The following is a 22,296-nucleotide window of genomic DNA, read 5'->3' as shown; positions in this document are numbered from 1 at the left end:
TATATTGTTTTGCATATCAGGTACAGGCATGATTGCAATAGTATTGAAAAGGTCAGCACCCCAGTCTTCTCAAAGTAACTCTGCAAATATGCACAAAGATGTGGCACCACATGGATGGGTTTCCACCAGTGGTTCTCAATGGCAGCTGATAATTTGCTCCCCAGGGAATATGTTGCAAAACAAGGAGAGATTTTTGCCTGTCACATCTTGGTGGGGAGGATACCACTGTCATTTAGAGGTCAGGGATGCTACAAAACATCCTACAATGCACAGGACAATCCCCAGAACAACAAGTTATTCAGCCTTAAATGTCAATAGGGCCGATGGTGAAAAATCCTTGTGTATGCAGAATTGACTGTTGGATAGTAAATATCATGACACAGGGGTTTCTACAGATATGTGTTTTATCTTCTTTATTGGAAATCTTTGAAGATAGGATGAGTGTCTATATTCTGGAATGGTTTATCTGTAGTCTTCTGAAGACCAGAGCCTAGGAAAGAAGATCCTGTGAGGCCTTTTCCATCTTCTAAATATTTGAGGTGCTTGGTAACTATTATAAGTTGTTTTATAATAAGAAACAGATTCTCCAAACACCCACTGAGCCCAAGGGGCACATGTAAAATGAGACATTGGCAGAGGTGTTGGAGAAGTGCTTAAGATGCTTTGTCCCAAAGTTTAGAGAAACAAGTCGCTGGTCTTCTGTCTTTTGGTCAGTTTGTGGATTCTGTGGGTAGTCAGTCTTTGAGGCCAAGAGAGGAGGAGTAGAGGAGGAGTTAAGACGAAGCTGCTAAATTCAAAGTTCTGGATTTTTCAGGTTAATAAAATTTTAGTCAATAAAGTTTAACCATGAATGCTTTTTTTTTTCCTTCTCTCACTTTCCACTTCATAATTCAAGAGTTCCTTTTAAAGGGATTTGGAAGGAGCAAAGGGCTACCTATTGACTGGTGGACTCAGAGTGAGTCCCAAAATAAAAGCAAGCTCTCTTGACTGTGGAGTGGGAGTGTTGTGTGATATTTCTGAGCATACTTCACATGTCTTAAGGATGTTGCTCTTTTGAACTCTTTTGATATTAATCTCTATACTTTTCACTGAAAGCAAGAAAAATAGTGACTATTTATACCAAGAACTCACAGCAGGAAATGTCAATATAAGCAGATTAATGGAAATAAAATCAGCCAAAAATAGAAATTCCCTTAGTGCTAAAGATAGTGTGTTCATTTTCTTTTGCTACATAACAAATTACTACAACTTAGAGGCTAAATGTAATAACAGTTTACTATCTCATTGCTTCCTTGGGTGAGAAGTCTAGGCATGGGTTAACTGGGTCTCAAGAGAATGAAACCAAGATGCTGGCCAGGTCTACCATCTAATCTGAGATTTAGGAACCCCTTCTAAACTCTCTGGGTGTTGTCAGAATCCAGTCTCTCATGGTTGGAGGACTGAGGATCTCAGTTCCTAGAGGTCGCCCATCAATCTTTGCCACGCGACCTTCACCGCGATGTGGCAGCTTACTTCACCAAGGCCATCAAATGAACAGCTATTGCACCTTCGAATCTCTCTGATTTCTCCCATCTCTGACCTCTAGACTTTCTTTTAAAGAGTTCGCATGATGAGCTCAGGCCCACTCAGGAAAATTTCCTTTTTGATCTACCCAAAGTCAGCTGATTAGGGATCACGTATGCAAAACCTCCTCACCTTTGCTGTATAATTAATCTAACCGTGAGCTTGATATTCCATCATATTCACAATTATCTCACAAATTCCAGTGGAATTTCGGGCATGTACAGCAGAAGGAGAGAATCTTGGGATGCCATTTTAGAATTCTGCTTAACAAAGAGACAATTTAGTGTATGTGTGTGTTAGTCTTTTCAGACTTCAAATTATCCTTATAACTTAATACTAGAAATAAATATTTTAATATGTAGACATATAATGTTCTTTTTTTTAGTCTTTCTTGTCTGAAATCTTTCCTTCAAATTTCTATATGTTCAGATTCTTAACCTTAATAGCCTCTGTCCTTTTTCTTAAAGGAATTTAACCTGTTTATATTTGTTTATTACCCTTCATTGTCTTTCTTGTTTTCTTTTTTACTAAATGTTTTCATTTATGTAGCTTTTATAGTGGATCGAACACTTTCTTTCCCTTCCCACTAGATCAGAATCTAACCTAATTAATTTATTTTTCAAACATTTAAAAATGTCAACATATATATATATTTTTTTACATGGTCAGGCACCGGGAATTGAACCCAGGTCTTCTGGCATGGCAGGCAAGCAATGTCAACATATTTTAACACTGCATATTTTAATTATTGATTGCAATAATATTGTATTAGTAACTAATTGAACTTGAAATGTTATTTAAGGTCAATACAGATTTAGCACTTGATATGACCCACCCACACCCTCTGACATAATTACCTGATTCTATCAGCACTTTCAGTTAATTAAACAAACATTTTATTAAGAAACTCCTACAAGGTTAGGTACTATGCCAGAGGTACAAAAATGGATAGTAAATTTTCTCTGCCTTCAAGGACCTTGTAAGTAAACAATTAACTGCTAAAATCATGGTTTAAAAAAAAGAAGAAAGAAGAAAGAAGAGTTTACAAGGAAGAATTTACAAATTTTGCTTGGGAAGTAGGTCAGAGGAGGCTTTATAGAAGGAGATTTTTGAGTAGGATCTTAAAGGATGTATGGAAAACAGTAAGCTCAATGCCTCAGAGGGTATTTCCTGAGGAGGCACTAGCATATATAGAGGCAAGAGTTCAGGGAATTGGATAGCTTCTTATTGCCAATTCCATAGGACTGTATTGGAAGATTAGAGTGGAGAGATATTTAAGGAGCAGATTATATAGAATGCTTTTTGTACATGCTAAATATTTTAACTTTTAGCTGGAATAAAAATTTTAAATTAATGTTAATTATAATTGCATTATAAATATTAATCAAATAAAAATATGCCCATAATTGCAAATCAAATATTTAAAAATACTTGAGATGAAAATCCTTCCTCAACCACAGTCTCACTCTATGGAGTCAAACAGTTTAAGCACTATTTTTCTGATTAGCCATTAAGCTCTTCTGTAATTTCTCTTTACTTTTAAATAAAATTTTTGTTGTGCAATATGTTTTCTTTAAGTTTATTCTTTTATTTTTTTCAAGTTTATTCTTGAAAAGTGACTTTTTATAATTATATAAATCTTTCCTATGATTATATTTCCTATATTTTATAGCTTTTTTGTTTTTCTGGGAATTCATAATTGCCTTGAATTTTTTCTGCTTTGCATTTCTGCTTTTAACACATCATTATACTTTTCTAATATTCACTGAGTATAGTCTACCAACTTTCCTTTTTCCTGGAGTTCTGGACATTCTGTCCTCATATGAAAACTTGGCCTGATTTTTCTCTGGACCTGGTATTTTAAGACTTTCCTTTATTTAGTGCCGTCATTATATCCTTTGTTTCTTACATTTCTCGTTTCCTTCATTCTTGGTTTATTTCTTTGTTTTGTTGGTGCACATGAATTCAAGTTTCTTCCTAAGAGAGACTATATAAGCCAAAAAATTTCTGAAGCCTCGCAAATATTTTTATATTGCCTTCATACTTGATTCATAACTTGGTTTGGCTATAGAATTCTAGGTTATAAATCACATTTTAGAATTTTGAAGTCAATATGTTGTTTTATTTTTTAAGATCCAGTTCTGCAAATCTGATGCCAGTCTTTTGTTTGTAGGTAGCCTAAGCTTTTAGAATCTTCTCATTACCACTGAAATTCTCAATATGTCTGGGTGTGGATTTTCAATGAATTGATTGATTGTTCACGCATCCATCCATCCATCTACCCATCCATTCATCCTCTTAAGAATTTACTGAACACTTTGTGTTTCTAGATGGATTCCTCCTTAAGCCTTGGGAAATTCTCTTCTGTTGTCTTTATGAATTTTTTCTTGTCTGCATTTTCTCTATTCTCTCTATTTATATCGCCAATTAATCTGATATTATGCTTCCTGGAGTGACCTGTTTGTATTCCTTATCTTTTTTCATATTTTAAACATTATATTTAGGAGGGTTTCCTTGGCTTTACATTTCTATTCAACAATGGTATTTTTTTTTTTTTTTGGATGGGAGATGTGGTGGCTTGAAGCTGCATCTACCCCAGAAAAACATGTTCTTAAATTTAATCCATTCCTGTGGGTATGAACCCATTATAAGTAGGATGTTTTAATGAGGTTGTTTCAGTTAAAGTATGGCTCAGTCCAATAAGGATGGCTCTTAATCCTATTATTGAGGTTCTTTTTAAGCAGAATGAAATTTCGACAGAGAAAGAGAAAGCTACAGAGGGAGTAGCCAGAGACTGGAAACATTTCAGGATGTGCATGTATTCTTTACTTTCGCTATCATTACTTCTATTAAGAAAAATAACTAGGCACGCCTTATAATTGTCTAAGACTCTTCTCTTGAAATTCTTGCTCATGCCATTACAGAATCTACTTGTACTTGCACTGCTTGTTTTTTAAATTTAGCTTTGCTCGTTGTTTTGTAAGGCTTGTCTTATTTCTTGTTTATTTGTATATGATGTTCCTTTTTCCTTCATTCTGATCTGCTGGCTTTCCCTTGCTACATTTTGCTTCTTAAGTGGGAAACCTCATTCTGGATCATGGCATCATTTGCATTCTGGCATTTGCTGGTCTTGGAGTAAAAATATAAAATAAAAAAAAGCATAATATCTTTGAAAAAGATTGTGACCACTTATTTCTATATTGACCAGATGTAGTAATACTCAAGTTCTGATGAAAGAACCCGATGCTGTGTCAAAATCCGTCAGCTCACCCTCAATCCATGGATTGTTCTGCTTGTGACATAATATGTAATTCACCATTATTACAGAGAAGCCAATGTGACTGTGAGTCACAGACTTTTTTCTTTTTTTTAGTCATAGAATTTTAGTCATCTTTTTTTTTTACTCTGAGAGCAAAGATACAATGTACCTAACTTACCTATTAAAGTAGTATAGATTTTTGTTTTTCAGAAAATGAAAAACTGTCCAAAGTGGCCAAACAAGAACTGAAAATGAGTATGTATTCCTGGTTGTTAACCTAGTCTCTTAGTTGTGATTCCCATAATATTATACGCATTTATTGTTTGATTTAGCTTAGATTAGGGGCATGAAATTTCATTCAGAGTGTTTTTGTCATAGGCCTGGCACCTTCACAATGCGAACTTAACATCACTTTGCAAGGGTTTTGACTTTTCTATTTATAAAATATAAAGAATACAGAACTTATCTCATGAAAGGTTTCCAAGATTTCTAAACGTTTGTAGCATTTGGCATTTGTTGAGGCATTAATATAAATGCCAACTTGAATAGTTAATCATGTAAAGTTAATCACGATTACATGTTAATCATGTAATCACCTTTACATGAATAAAGGTGATTAACTTTATTTTCTTTAAAATAAAGTTAGCTATTTTTTGAACAGAAGGATGGCTGAAGATGATGGTCTCAAGGAAGGACCACAATACACAGGATAGGAGAAGAAAATCCTTGTAATACAGGTTACTTTACTTTGTAATAGGATTGTGCTGTGCGTGTATGTGGCTATGTGCATGTGTGTTGTTTTAAATATTTGCCTGAAAAACAAGATACACAAGTTAGACTGGTTCCCAAGAACAATTACGTTATGGGCTTGATGTTTATGAACTTCACCAAACTGTCTTTAGTAGTTACTTTGGAATAATAGGATTGTGGGTTGAGTTATTTGTTCCACCACAATTTCCATTAGGTAGATAAAACTACTTCTTTTTCTACTACTTTATTTCATTTATTTACTTACTTTGTCGGGCTATAATGGAAGTATCAATACAAACTATGCATATTTAAACAGCACAGATTTGAAACTTTTTTTTTGGTTTTTAAAAAGGGGAATTTAATAAGTTGCTAGTTTACAATTCTAAGGCTGAAAAAATGTCCCAATTAAAACAAGTGTATAGAAATGTCCAATCTAAGGCATTCAGGAAAAAATACCTTGATTCAAGAAAGCTGATGAAGTTCAGGGTTTTTCTCTCAAGTGTAAAGGCACATGGCGAACAGGGTCATCAGCTAGCTTCCTCTCCAGCTTCCTGGGAGGCGTTTCCTTCTCTTCATGTCCAAAAGTTGCTGGCAGGTGGACTCTCTGCTTCATGGTTCTGCAGCTTTCTCCAAAATACCTCTTTTTTATAGGAGTCCAGTAAACTATTCAGGATCCACCTAGAATGGGTGGAGTCACCACTCCCTCTAAAGATTTGAACCATTTTTGACAGATGCTCATGCCTGTAAATCATGATCACAATCAAGACAGCAAACATTTCCATCACACCAGAAATTTCCTTGTACCCTACTGTAATCCATCTCTCTGTTCTCACCAATCCCAAGAAACAGACTTGCTTCCCATCACTACAAATTAGTTTGCATGTCCTAGACTTTTGTATAAATGGAATCATGCAGTATGTATTCTTTTCTGGCTGGCTTCTTTCACGTATGTAATGACTTTGAGATTGATCCCATTTTAGTGTATATATTCATAGCTCACTCTTTTTTAATGCTGAGCAGTATTCTACATGTATGGGCATATCATAATTTTGGGTTATTTCCAGGTTTTTGGTGGTTATAAATATAGCTACTATGAACATTCAGAAATCATTGTGTGGAGCTATTTTTGTTTACTTCTTATAAGTTAATAATTAGAACTGGAATGCCTGGATTTGTATGACAGGTGTATGTGATAGATTGAATTATATGTACCCCAATTTAAGCATGTTCTTGATCTGCATTCCTGTGAGTGAGAACCCATTGCAAGTAGGACCTCTCGAAGATGGTATTTTTAGTTAATGTGTGGCCCAACTGAATGAAGTTCGGTTTTAATCTGGATTACTGGAGTCCTTTTGGAAGCAGAAGAAATTCACACAGTCTGAAGTCAGAAGTCAGTGGAACCTGGAAGAGAGCTTGTGACATGAATTACAGATGCAAGCCAAGGAACCCTAAGGATCTTCAGCAGCCAACACCAAAATGGTTAAGACTTTGGGGAAAAGCATCGCCTTGCTGATACCTCAATTTTGGACTTTTCCTAGCCTCAAAACTATGAGCCAATAAATCCCTTAGTTCTGGAAAACTAAGACTGCATGTTTAACTGTCTTAGTTTTCGTTGGCTGCTCAAGTCAATTCCATGCAATGGGTTGGCTTAAACAATGGGAATTCACTGGCTCATGGTTTTGAGGCTGAGAGGAAGTCCCAACCGAGGCATCACCAAGATGACACTTTCTTCCACGATCCTGGGGTTCCGGGGCTGACTACAAGGGATCCTTGTCCTTGGTCTTCTCTGTCACAAGACAATGCACATGGCAGCCACTCCTGGCTTATCCCTTGTGTTTCTGGTTCAAATGATGTTCAGCCTCTAGCTGCTATTTCTGCTGTTTTTTCTCTCTGTGTGAATTTCATTCTGCTTATTTAGGACTTCAGTAATACGGTTAAGGCTCATCTTGATTGAGGTGGGCCACTCTTTAACTGAAGTAATGCATCAAAAATTCCTTACTTCCACTGGATTCACACCCACAGAAATGGATTAGGTTTAAGAAAATAATTTTCTGGGGTACTTCAAACCACCATATTAATAATTTAAAAAATGGCTAAACTATTATCCAAAGTTTTACATTCTTGCCAGTAGTGTTTGAGAATTCCAGATCCTCTTCATCATTGTCAACACTCGGTATGACCAATATTTTTAATTTTAGGTGGTCTAGTGTATACGAACTGGTATCTAATTGTGATTTTAATTTGCATTTCCATGATGGTCAATGATATTGAGCATCTTTTCATGTCTTCTTGGCCATTTATATAACTTCTTTTTGTGAAGTTTTTTTTTTAACTTTTGTTTATTTTAAAAATTGGGTTGTTGGTCTTCTTAACAAGTTATAAGTGTTCTTTGTTTATTCTAGAGACAAGTCAGTTGCCTGCTATATGCATTGACAATATTTTTTCCCAGTGTATGGCTTGTCTTTCATTTTTCTCAATGGCATTTTTCAAAGAGCAAAAGTTTATATTTCATGCTTTTTTTTTTTTGGTGCTATCTTTTTATTGCCAAGATTTTCTTCTAAGAAGTTTTATAGTTTTTGGTTTTACATTTATGCCTGTGATCTATTTAAAATTTTTTCTTGTGTATGGTGTGTGAGGCAAGAGTCAATCCAGCACCACTGTCGAAAAAAATTTTCATTTCTCCATTGAATTCCTTTGGGTCCTTTGATGAAAATCTATTGATCCTATATGTTCACCATTTATTGTTTGTGTCTTTTCCCTGAACAAAGAGTGGACTGGAAAGCTTGCCCTTCACAGCACACTCAGTTTTAGTGCCAGATTTGGTATATCTTTTGTATTTCCCCTACAAATATTTGGATGTCCAAAATTTCCCCTAATATTTAATATCTACCCAAATATGTTACCCTTCAAACCATGCCTCCATGTCATCAGGACACAATCTGGGGTGATTGTCCCATCAGTGGCAGAAGATGGGAAGGCAGGGCTGTCAAAGCCAGCTATAATGTAGTCGTCACTATTGGTAATATATATTCGAGGCAATATATATTGCCTTCACACTTGGTAGGGAATAGAATATTCTAGAGTTCCTTCTATGCCTGCAGGAAATTTCAGAACATTTATTGATAGCATTTTATAATTTTAAAAAGGTATTTCCTTCTGGGGCAGAAAACATTTCACTCTTTCTCTAAGTCTGTGGCTCTTAATGAAGTGCAGGGTGATTTTGACTTGGCGGTGTCTGGAGACATTTTTGGTTATCATAATGGGTGGGGATTGGGAGAGCTGCCACTGGCATCCATTGGGTAGAGGCCAAAGATACTGCAAATTATCTTTTGAGATACAGGACCATCCTTTTTCCCCTCACAAAAATGTCTGGCCACAAATGCCCATGTGTTGCTATTGAGAAGCCCTGCTCCTAGCATATGCCCAGCAGATAAATATCTTGCCCAAAAGGTATCCTTCTCCTTCACTCCCTCTGATCTTTAAGTGGTTAGAAATGAGATAGCTTCATGATTTCTTTTTTCTTTTCTTTTCTTTTTTTTTTTTAACATAGGGAGCTACTGGGAATGGAACCCGGGTCTCTAGCATGGCAGGTGAGAACTCTGCCACTGCGCCACCATTGGCCGCCCCTCATGATTTCTTTTGAGTTAAGTTGCAGTTGTGCATATAGAAATTTTGTCATTATTTTCACCTACCCCTCAGGGCATGATATTTTTAATTTGTCAACTGTGCTGTTGCATGGAGAGAACTGGACTAGGAGTCAAAAGACATGGACCCCATTTATGGCTCTATCAAGTCCAAGATGCACTTAATTAAAATGAGAAGATGTAGGAGTATAATCAGGCTGTATCTATCAAATACTGGATTGTGTGTCCTCTTAAAATTTAAGAGCTTCAATATTTTCATTCATAAAATGGGAATAATTTCATAGGTTGTTGTGAAGATTAAACAAGATAAAGCATTACATACAATACTTCCATTTTTATAATAATGTTTATTTTTTAATACTTAAGTATGTGCCTGAAACAAGTTTGTCACCAAACTGTAATTTATAATCCTTTATGGTCTGCCTGAAATTCCACAGGTGACCAGTTTAAGTCAATAAAGTCTCAAGGTGCTTTTCATAAAAAACAAGTGTTAAAATAAAAACCTAGGGCTTTCATAACTTAGCATTATTTTTATTTATGTATTTCCAAGAGCGCTAATATAAGTTAGTGATGAAATAATTCTTAGAAACAGAATAAACAAAATTTTGCAATGCTTGGGCACTCCATCAGCCCTTTTACTTAATTTATTTTGTCCTGGAAAATTTCGGTGCACTTGGGAACAGTCAGTTCACCCCTAGGGCAACTAAGAAAAACTCTGATTCTGGATTTAAGGTTGGCAATGCTCGCTTTGCTTCTTCTATGATTCTGCCTGTTTATCTGGTACCCTTTCACAGTCAGCTAATTCAAGAAACTAAGAAAACTGATTGATTGAAGAGGAAACTTTCAAATAATAGTTTAAAAAATATTCATTTCTCAGAGTAATAGGAGCAAGAAAAAACCAAGTGAGAGAATCGGATGATCTGCTACCATTGGTGCATTTTAATATAGATATATGTTACCAATAAGCATTGCAGGGCTTATTTTTTTAGGTGCTAATATTTGGGAATGAAAAGAAACGTGCTGTCTCATTAGAAAGGTAATGAGGGGGCGGGCCGCGGTGGCTCAGCGGGCAAAGTGCTTGCCTGCTATGCCGGAGGACCTCGGTTCGATTCCCGGCCCCAGCCCATGTAACAAAAACGGAGAAACAGAATACAATAAAACAAGAAAATGTTTAAAAGATGTTTCCCTTTCTTCCTTCCTTCCTTCCTTCTATCCTTCCTTCCTTCTCTCTGTCTTTCCTTTAAAAAAAAAAAAAAAAAAAAAAAAAAAAGAAAGGTAATGAGGGTGAGAGCCCCCATAGGAGTGTAAGGACTGCTCACAAATGCAGCAGTTTGCTGTGATGCAGGGGCTGGCAATTTGACAGATGGTAGAGATCATTCTGATTCTTTCAGGTCCCTCTCCTTCTCTGACTCAGTTGCTCGGCTTCAGAGTAAGAGGCTTCTTTCTACTGCCTTTATTCCTTCATTTCAGGATTATTTTGTTGTCTTTTTCTGTCTCAATCAATCAGTTTCCTTCTCAATAGGACACAGCAGAGTTTGTTTATTATGGCTTACTTAAATTGCCTCACAGGATAATATGGCATGTTTATTGTCATTCTTTTATTTATTTCTTTTATTTAAATTCCATAAGCAATATATTTGCAAGCCTTTGTCTGTGGGTGAGCTAGAAACCAGTTCTCACTAGTCTTTCACACTGTAGCACATTTTCAATTTAGTAGGTAAGAGATTTCATTCTCGTAGGCAGACGATGTGAGTGTATGTCTACATGTGTGCCTGTGTATGTGTGTATAAATAAGGCAGACTAGGAGAGGCAGCACTAAAAATGGAAAAGAACACCAGATCTGGAGTCAGGAGCCTCATGTGTTTGCTAAGACTTGGGTTTGCTGCTATTTAATTGTGCAAAATCAAAAGTATCTTTGAGCATTAGTTTTTTTTTTTGTAAAAACGGAAACATTCAATATGTATTTACTATCTACTGTGTGACAAGCATACAATGAAGTAACAGTAAAAATATTTTTCTCATTGACATCACTGAATTGTAAAAACAACAAATGGGATGTGGTATGTCAGCAAGCATTGTAATCTCTATGACCTTTTTTAAATGACATAATTATAAGGCAAGTCTAAATCGTGATACAAATTATGTGCTACAGAATTCAAAGGCACAAACACAAATGGAGAGTCATACCATGTGCTACAGGAATGTGAAGGAGCTAATGAGGTAAGGCTTTCCGGAGGAGTAGAAACTGATCTAGGTCTTGAAGAATGGCTAGATTATAAGGAAGCAGAAACTTGGGTGGGGAGAATAACATGAAAAAAGAAATTGGTGCTCTGATTCTCTTTGGCAAGAAGGATTCATATTCTCTGGAAACCAAATTGTTTATTGATTCTCCAGAGACTATTTTTTGCTCTAATATTGCAGTGATTTTATTATGGTTCAAGTTTTTTCATTTTGCTTCCTAGGTTGGTTGCTCATATTTTCTTCAATAATATCACCGTCTTTCGTAGCGAATGCTTCATTCGGTCATGAAGTGGAGGCTTGTGTCACCTGAATGCTTCTTCGCATTGCTGTCAGCCTTCAGTTGCTTCTACAACCATTGTCTAGGCCTATAATACATCTGTGCCACTTGTCGACAGGAAGTTTGAAAGTAGTGAGGTTGGGCTAAACATTTCTGTGAACAATTGAGCAATAAGTACAGTTTCAAAGCTGCAGCAGCTGTTTGTGTCTGTGCCTTGCAATCTGGTGTCTTAACTGGAATCCTTTATGTCAGAACATAATCTACTTTAAAAGTTTCCATTTATGTCACAAATAATAAACTTGATGGCTCTTTACAACACCCAAACAGTTCCTTGGAGCTGCCTCTTTAGACAATAGCCTTATTTTCCCAATGAAGGAATCACAAAAGTAACTCTAATTTTCTCATGAAATATTTAATCTCTTGTAAGAACTGCTAAAAATGCAATTGGAAAATTGTTTTTCTATTGTAGTCATAACTTCAAAGCACATGCTATTATTAAATATCAAACATGACACTAAGGTAAGTCCTGTAGTTTAGAATATGTATACTGTGTGCATAAAATTGATGATATGTTAAATATATAAATATAATGTCATATGCTATAATATATATATTATCGATTATATGTTATAGAGTATTCATTCTAAGACAATCGAGAGTCCTCTAAAGAAGTCTTTGCCGGTGGTTTTAAGTATAATTGCTTCATTAAAAATAAATGTCTTCGGTGGGCCACGGTGGTTCAGCAGGTAAGAGTGCTTGCCTGCCATGCTCAAGGACCCGGGTTCGAGTCCCGGTGCCTACCCATGTTAAAAAAATAAATAAATAAAATAAAAAATAAATGTCTTTCCTGACACCAAGCCACTAGGAATGAGTCAACAGTTCACCCATGTACCAACTTCAGTTTTCTTCTTCCTCATTCTCACTGCCTGACAGGATCAACTTGACACCACCCTCTAACCTGTATCAGTGTCTTTTAGAACCCATCTGTATCTCTGCCTAGACCCCATCAATAATCTGTTTCCTTTTTCCTTCTGCACTGAATGGACTATCCTGCTACCTTTTCACAAATGAAACCAGAGCCCAAAAAGTTTGAACTGTGCTAACACCAAGCAACAGTCTCCCTTTTCAACCCTGCACTTTAATGCTGTTGGTGACAATAAAATCATAGTTAGCATGAGGTGTTTAATGCTGTCCTCAGTAACTAATTGAACTCGGAACAAATAGGATTATCATTTGCCCTATTCCTTAGCAACCCATTCCCCAGGAACCTTCATTTTGTACTAGGGTCAACAGTGGGACTTGGGCAAAGAGACACATTTTTCTAGCATTATACTACTTTGGTTTCTTAAAGAACCAATTAAGCTCTTAAAAATAAAAAAAAACTTCAGTAATAGTTTCAAAGCAGATTAGACAAAGTTAAAGAGAGAATTAATAAATAGGAAGATAAATCTGAAACTCAAACCAGAATACAGCCCATCGAACAAGGAGACTGGAAATAGAAAGTTGACGCTAAGAGACATAAAGGATATACTGAGAAGCTGTAGCCTGTATAATTTGAATCTCAGAAGGAGACAACAGAGAGCATGGAAGAGAGGCAATATTTGTCTAGACAGCAGGTGAATTATTTTTTCAGAACTGATGATTGACATGAAACATCAGAGACAAGAAACACACTTTATTCCATGCAGGAGAAATAAAAAGAAATCTATACTCAGATACACTGTGATGGTAGTGGAAACACCAAACACTAGAAGATGATCTTAAAATTGTTCAAGGAGATAAGAGGAAGAACAATTAGAGTGACAGCAATCATGGAATCTGCATTCAGATAAAGTTGTTGCTAATCCAAAATTGTTTAACAAGCAAAATTATATTTCAAAAACAAAAACCAAACACATTTTTATCTGAACAAAAATTGAAAGTTATCACCATAAGCCTCTCACAAAAGGACTTTCTAAAAGCTAAACTCCAAGAGGAGTAAAAATGACCTCAGAAGGAAAGTCTCACATGCAAGAAGGGATGTGATCAAAGAAATTGGAAAGAAAGTTAAACAATCATTGACATTATTAAAAATTACATCTTTTCTTATGGGGAGAGACAACAAAACAGAAAGAACAAGATACTGGATGACAATAGTTTACAAATTCGGAGGAGAGTGATGAGATTTAAAACATTGAATGTTTTCTTCATTGATTGAATGGAGGTAAGATAATGATTAACCTGAGATTTTGATATGTAGGTATGCAAAAATTCAAAGAGCAGAAGGGAAGGCAATTCAATTAAAATATAGAGAAAAGTCAAAGTAAAAAAAGAAGGTAAGGTAATTAGTAGTGAGTGAGCAAAGTAAAATAAGAAATTAAAATAATGGAGAAAGATAAAAATAAAAAAGAAGGTCAGATAAAGGTAAATAAACATGGATAATACAGGACAAATAGAAAGCACAAAATAAAATCATAGAAATAAATCCAATTATATCAGTAGTCACAGTATATGTAATGAACCAAATTCACCAGTAATTGGCCAGATTGCCAGGCTAGATAAAGAGTAAAATGCAGTTCTATGCTGTATACAACAAGCACACCTAAACCATATGCAAAACTTTCCACACGTCCACCAAAAGATGTGAGCAGAGATCTTCCTAGTAGCTTTGTTTCTTATAGGGACAAACAAACAAACAAACAAACAATAGCAACACAAAACTGAAGCTAACCCATTTGTCCTTTAGTAGGAAAATGTGAAAATAAATTGCGGCATCTTAAATAATTGGCACAATATCAACAATGAAAATAAATGAATGACAACTACACAGATGAGCATGAATGAATCTAAGAAACATAATATTGGATACAGAGTCTCTTTATAGATTTCAAAATACTGAAAGCTTAATGTATTTAGTTACTACATATATATGTACTATATTTGCATATATATTACATTTATATATATATATATATACACTAAAACTATGGAATTTCTATTTACAAGGTTCAATATGGTAATTTCTCTCTCTTTGGGTGACAGAGGGGACTGTCTACCAGTTATGCTAGCTCCATGCTTGGCTTAGGACTTTGTGGTCACTGTCTTCAAATTCTGAATAATTTTGAACAAGGGGCCCTGCATTTCATTTTTTCACTGGGATCCTCAAAATACATAGCCAGTTTGGCTAAGAAATGGAGCTAACAAGTGAGGTGGTAGATGGAGGGAATCTTGAATTGCATTGGTGACGTTCTTTCTTATCTGGGTGATGAGTATTTAGAGAACATGTTTTAGATACTCTCTATATAGTGTTACAAGTATTTGGTATGTATGAAACATTTCCTTTCACGAATTAGTTTTAAAATATTATCTCTAGAGCCACAGGTTTACAGTACTCATCAGGAATACCCAGGCAGAAGAGTCACCTAGCAGCGCCTAGCTGGAATTGAACAACCTATTTATATGGCTGTGATGCGGAAATTGGTGTGAGTTGTTGAGTAATTATACTTAAGCATATGCTTTCGACGCTATAAAACCCCGGTGAGTAATATCAATTTGAGGGAAAAGAAGAGCCCTCTGTATTTCTTTACACAGTTGGATATCCAGCTGCTCTTGTTTTCATATTGCAAGTGCCTTTTGCAAACTTGTTAGCTCCTGCATTATTTGTAAGCTCTGCGTTATAAAAGCAGGCAGCACTTAAAAACTACAGGGGCAGAACCTATCTGATTCTCTCGCTGTCACCAGCAGCTGGTGCACCCATCGTCCTCCAAGGCAGCGGGCCGCCCTCTAACCACCGCCGGGATGCTGCACACACAGCACATCTGCTGTTGTCAGGGGCTCACTGTGCTTGTGGGACTGAGAAGCCAACTCGCCATTCAGAGGAGGTTTGGCAGCCTCAAAATCCACACATGGAGGCAGCTGGCAAACTGGTTTGCTGAGTGGTGCACCCCCTTTTCCATCCAGCCACCTGGATGATTCTGAGAGGCACAGTGTGACCATCACGCTTCAATGCCTTGCTACGGTAGCCAGCGCTGTCCAAAACTCGCCGGGCACTTTGAAAGGCAATGCAGCGCAATGTTCAGTTTTTCTGCACAGCTCCCTAAGAACTCTTGGATGTTTTCAGCTTCATTGGATCTTTTAAGTGCCACTTAACACCGACCTTGAATCCCCTTTTAGTATCCGACCGTGATCCTTCTTCTCAAGCGTGGTGAAGTGACTCTGATAGTATGCATTTAAGCATTCGTTCACTCAATCGCACAATAAACATGTATGGAACATCTTCTGTCTTAACTCTTGCTTGCAGATCTTGAAATCTTGGTTGACTCTGGCTCACCCTACCTCTTTTTCGTTCTTTTCTCTTTTCTAGTTACTCTGATTTATGTGGTTTGAGGATCTAATCTCCCCGGATTTGTTATCTTTATGACAATGTGTTTTTGTTTTCAAGCCCTGAACCAGTCCCTTCTTTCCATCAACCCAGTCATGGTCTTTTCTTTTGTAGTTATTTAGAGGTTCCTTGATTCCCACATGAATTTTTGAAGGGCAGAAATTAAGATGAAATACAACTTTCAAGGAACATGATTCTTCTATAATGCAAGCTCCACCTGTACCTGTTGCTTCCAAATATAGTGATCTCACTATTAGAGAACAAAATAGTGATGCGTATTACAAAGTGTTGGAAACTTTTTGCTGGAAATACACATTATATTGCAAAAAGTCTCAAAGGTTGCCCAGGGTAACATAACTATTATGCTATCATTTAGTCAAACTGAATGAGTGTTTCAGTTTGTTAATACTGACAGAATGCAATGTATCAGAAATAGATTGGTTTTTATAAAGGGGATTTATGAAGTTATAATTACAATTCTAAGGCCATGAAAATGTCCAAATTAAGCCATCAACAAGAGGATACCTTCTCTCAAGAAAGGCTGATCCTGTCTGGGGTTTCTCTGTCACATGGGAAAGCACATGGGAAGGTCTGCTGACTCTTTGCTCCCTGATTTCATTGCTTCAGCTCCTAGTTTCAGTGGCTTCCTCTCTGAGCTTCTGTCTGTCTCCAAGTATCTCCAGATAGCTATGTCTAGGTATCTGCTCTCTGTGTAAACTCTCCAAGTATCGCCAAATGTCTGTCTGGCCTTTCTCCAAAATGTTTCCCTCTTAAAGGACTCCAGTAAGCTAATTAAGACTCACCTTGAATGGGTAGGGCCATCTCTCCATGGAAATAAGCTAATCAAAAGATCCCACCCTGCAACAGATCTACCCTCCAAGACTGGATTAGGATTTAAAGAACATGACTGTAGTGGGGTACATAACAGTTTCAAACCAGCACAGCAAGTGTGGACAATCTTAATGGCAGAATCTTGCAAAGGATGTCTTGAAGTAAACTGATAATTAGTTGAGCACTTATTATGTGCAAGATATTATGGGACATAATACATGATGCAAGATATACTTGGCCCTTTTGCTACTTGGCTCTTTTGAGAAGCTTAAATATACATTGTAGAGAAAAGCCACTATACACAGAAAATAATGCAAAGTGAACTGGCAAATGGATCATTCAAGTGTTAAGTACAGTAGGAACAGAGAAGGAGGAATGATTATTCAGGCCACAATCATCAGGAAATTATAAGGACAAAGGGCATGTTCCCACATTTAATTAGACCCATTTTGGAACCAGGTAGGCTCATTATTTTCTGCAGTTAACGCGACACAGAGAAAACATTCAGATTATTCTAGTGTTTACTCCTTCATTATTTGAGACATATGTATTTTGAATTATTGTTGGAAATTTTCCTCTTTTCCTTTCTTTTAATTTGAGTGTACCTTTGCCCAATTTAATTGCTTGTTTGTTTCCTTGGAAGATGATGAATCTGAAATTTCTTCTTCTAAGAATTGTGTCCTTATTTGGGTCACACCAGAGTTTGTGCTTCTTTTTTATTTTCATTGCTAATAATGAATTTGATTCAGTTCAATCTAATTATACCTACTGTAGGAAAAGGGGTTATTGAATTTCAGGGCACTGGAGTGAAAAGGCAACAAGTTTTAAAATCAGATCATATGGACCCAGGTTTGAATCCAAACTCTATTACTAAATTTGCTAGGCAACTTTATTCAATTTTAGTCTTTAAACCTCAGTTTATTTTCTTCTGAAATATGGACACCTGTTTCTTTGATATTTATTTTATATTGTTGATAATGTGATTGCATAAGATAACATATATAATGCGACTTTTTGGTTCATGGAAGGTGCCCCATAAATAATAGCAACTGTGATTATTGTTACTAGCCTTTTCTAAATATCCCAATTCATTTCATGCATGCAAGAAGCCATCCACTGAATATACAAAAGGAGTCTCTGTTTTGCGGAAATATTTTCAGGTCATTGTATTAAAAGAAATGCTTGCTAAAGTTAATGCTTTCAAGAATTTTACTGACTGGAGACCATTGTGTTTTTTCAGATTGTTTAGATCATAATGGTACTTCGTTGGTGGTCTGTTAGTTGAGTTTTTTGTCCCTGTTTTTGTTTTTTTAAAGAAGAGTATCTCTGATTCTTAAAATGGATTTTTTTTTTGCCAATTTTCACATGCTTTGTTTTCTCTTTTCAAATCATGTCTATGTATGTATACAACCCAGAGTTCAAACAACATTCATTACACTGCTGTCACCTTACATAAAGACAATCAGAACTTGTTATGCCTAAATATAAAACATGAGCAAACTAAATGAACAGATGTGTTGCATGAACAAAGCAACAGCATATTATTCCTATTGTCTGTGTTTCAGAAGTGTGCCTAGAGCTGCGAGATGGTGGATTTAGGGTCCTACAAATTGCACTTATTTAATGAAACATTTCTTTGCACATTTTTTTCCTCTGTTCTATTGAGCTGTCCTTTGGCTGACAGGATGTTTGATTAAACTTGTCAGACCTTTGGAATGGCTTAAAAATGTTTTATAGTTATAAAAATTAATCATGATTTTCTTTTTCAATTTTGGAGTGAAGATAATGAGCTTTCAAAATGTAGGATACCCAACAAAATTCCATCCAGCTTTCAAATTTTACACTCTGCTTTTCGCATTTGAATGTGGTTGTTTTCTGCTCCTTTTTTCTTACCTTTTCCACAGGAGAATGAGAAAGCACAAGGGCTTGTTTATGGAAAAATAATCCCAGTATCCGTGCTTTGAAGTCTCCATAAAAATAGAAAATGTGTTGATAATACTTTTTCCTTAGGTCTTTTCCTTTATCAGAATTAAAGGGTTAGAAAAGTCAGGCAGCTGGCCATAGTAAGCCCAGTGAATTCGAGCTACATTCAAGTCCCATTCCTTAAGGGTCACTTACCAGTATTTCTAGTATGTGTACTAGCATCTTGAAGTTAAATATTAATTTGGTCTACCTAGTTCAGGTATATATGTTTTTTAATAGTTAAAGATAATTAGCTGGAAATGATTGGAATTTCAGGAAGGAATGAGCTGGACAGACTTCATCCCTATAGCCTTGTTCTTTTCATTAAAAAAACAGCGTCCTTTTATTTTATTGTTGGTGAAAGTATTAGCTAGGCATTTCTTTCCTCAGTTCACCTCCTCTTTCATCTTTCTCACTTCCCATTGGCTTGTGTTATGTTTCTCAATTCAAGAGAGTTTATACTAGTCAGTATTTTTCCAGACTAGCATCCTCACGACAGGGTGGAGGTGGGTAAAGAGAATATACATGGGAATTAAACTGCTTGTCCCCATCCCTTGATTTGGCTACTCTCTCCCTGTGGATGTAAGTCAGCTTCTCCCAACTTGTGTGTGCTTACCTGTGTGTGTGGGGACAACATTTAGTTCCTTCCTCAAAAGACAATAGCAAAATTACCAGCTGCTCTGCTTTCAGATACTGGTGCTTGCTTAATGTTTAAATAATTATGCTGCAATAGCAATTCCAAGAGAACTATGAGACAGACAATAGCCAAAGGATTTTTTGGTGTTTCTTTCGGGGTTCCTATTAAATACTGTGTTATCTCTGCTCACAGCCCTCTGCTACGGTGTGAGTCTCCATCTCTTGGGCAGGAAAAAACCCCGAGCTGCCATGGCTACTTGCTGGGAATGGTGGCCCCATGATATCTATTCACAGATCCTAGTCAAGGTCAGTGGTAGGGTCTTGGACTTAGAAGCTTTAAAGTTAAGTCAAAAGTAGCTGAAACTGTGAACTATTGCTAGCATCCATAATCCTTATTTTATCTGAGGCAGAATCGGTAGAGACATCTAATCACAACTTAATTTCCTGATGCAGAAAACTGCAGAGCTGTTTTTGTTCCTTTCCCCCCCTTTTAATTGAAATCTCTCATTGAAACATTAAGAAGCAAGCAAACATCATTTCATAACTGCTAGAAATGGAGGCTTTAAGCACAAGATTCTGTAGGTATTGTACGTTCTTCTTTCTTTGTGTCAGTTATCTTTGGTAATGGGATGTGCATATCTTGCTTTGCTTGTTTGAGCGTTCTTATTTATTAACCCTAAGAGTTCTGTGAGAAAAAGTAATTGCATGACGATTTCTGCAAGTTTACATAAGAAGTTATTGGTAGTGTTAAGTGAAATTACTCATTTCCAGCATTCATCATGGTGCCTGGTCCTTCTTAGATGCAATAAATGAAAATGAAGATCCACCAACCTCATTTTCTCTTCTTAGTCTTTTAGAGTTGCTGTTTGAATTCAGTATAGTGGGTCCTCAAGCTTCCCATCTGCTTCTCCTCCAAGTTCAGTCTTTAAGGAATACAGGTTATGCAACTATTATTTTTACTATAATCAACTTCTTTTTCCATTTGCTGTTTTGCAAATTGCTGTTATGCAACTCTGGCCAGAAAATGGTGATTCCAGTGTAAATATTCTGTGCACAGCATTTGTTCTAAACCAACTATTGTGGGCTGTTGTGGAGAGAGAAGTTTAAGAAAACCATTTGGTTTTAGGCAAGGAACAAAAATCAGTTTAAGAAGGAAAGGAAACAATCTCCCTTGTTTCTATCACACTGTTAATTTCCTAACTTCATTCCCCCCTCAAATACTGCTTGGTTAAAATCTTCCTGTTGAATTGTTTCACTTTTACTTACATGTGCAGGTATATCAACTATGTAAATCATCATTCCAGTCACTATTTAGGATAAAAAGATATTTGATTTGATAAAATATCCCCAAGACAGTCTAACTCCTGGGTCCTTCTCTCACCCTCAAGAAAATACCAGTTTATAAAGAGACTTTCTTTGGACATCAGACTTGCCTTTTAATGTAACTAAAGGCTGCAAGTCTTAGCTATAAAGCTGGTTGACATAACTTGATTTAGTTGAGAATTTTCATTTTAGGCAGTGCTGCGCTTGAAATGAAAGAATGAGATCGACTCTTAGCTACTTACTTGCAAAAGTTTGGTGAAGTTTTATGCCCAGTTCCTGAAAGCCTAGCCCTCTCAAGGTGAGCTAGGACTGCACTCAATCTCAGAGAGGCTTGTACTGCTACTCATGTACTTGCTGAGAAAGTACTAGCCAGTACCTCCTCTCATTGTTCAATGTGGTGTCCATCAGGTGATAACCTTCAGGAGCCGTTGGGAAGTGGTCTGACCAGCAGATGGCTTTAAGACTTGCTTATGTTTTTTCCATGCACTCCTAGTCTGTGTAAAGACCAATTTAGAGAAAATAAACAGATGCTTTCTCTACCCTTCCAATGATAAAGACAGCCATTAATCAGACCAATTACACCTGTAAAACAAATAATATTTTAAAAAACAAATGATCAGTTCAATAAAGTAAGCATACATTTGTGATAATCTTTGGATTAGGTTAACAGAATTTCTATATATCAAAATAAGCAGGTTCTAGTAGCTTTATTGATGAGTAAAGACCATAGTAGCTGAAAAAGAATACATAATCAATGCTTTTTTAGAAAAGGAGAAAGAGAATACAGGAAATCTGTGATATTTTTAAATACCTTGAAAACCTAAAGTTTTCAAACCTAAAGATTAAAGACTTAATCTTGCCTATTGCTTGAAAACAGTATCAATACAACATCAGCCAGATGGTTTAAGAAGGAATATAATTGCTGGATATAGATATGCCTACAGAATTAGTCTCTTGATATGTTCTTATTCAACCATGGGGCAAAAAGCATAAAGGTCTTTTGAGACTACAGGGAGCACAGGAGACAGACCAAAATGAGTTTATATCGTGGCCCAAGGGGAAGGAGCTGGTGAAATGTACTGGTGGAAGACAACTCAAGAAGAGCAGTGAGATCAAGGCACAGAGTTCAAAAACTAGAAATTTGATGAAGATTATGTAGACTGCCAGCACTGGAATATTTATCCCATATTCCAAAAACCTTTTGCAAGTACCCATAGTATTCTAAATTTGGCATTTGTTGCTAGCCAAGCAAACAACAAACAAGACATCTATCTCTACTCAAATGGTTTATCATCTGGAGGGGGAAGAAAAACATATAAACAAATAAAGGGAATGAAGTAGTGCAGTATAGTGACAGATGGAAGAATATGGCTCAATGGGGGCATTGGGATTGAATGGGCATTAAGAGAGAAAGCAGGAAAGGCTTCATAGAGTATACAAAGCAAGCTAT

Source organism: Tamandua tetradactyla, chromosome 25 (assembly GCF_023851605.1).
Source record: "Tamandua tetradactyla isolate mTamTet1 chromosome 25, mTamTet1.pri, whole genome shotgun sequence".
Taxonomy (NCBI): Eukaryota; Metazoa; Chordata; class Mammalia; order Pilosa; family Myrmecophagidae; genus Tamandua; species Tamandua tetradactyla.
The sequence above is the reverse complement of the archived record's forward strand: the minus strand, read 5'-3'. Positions refer to the sequence as shown.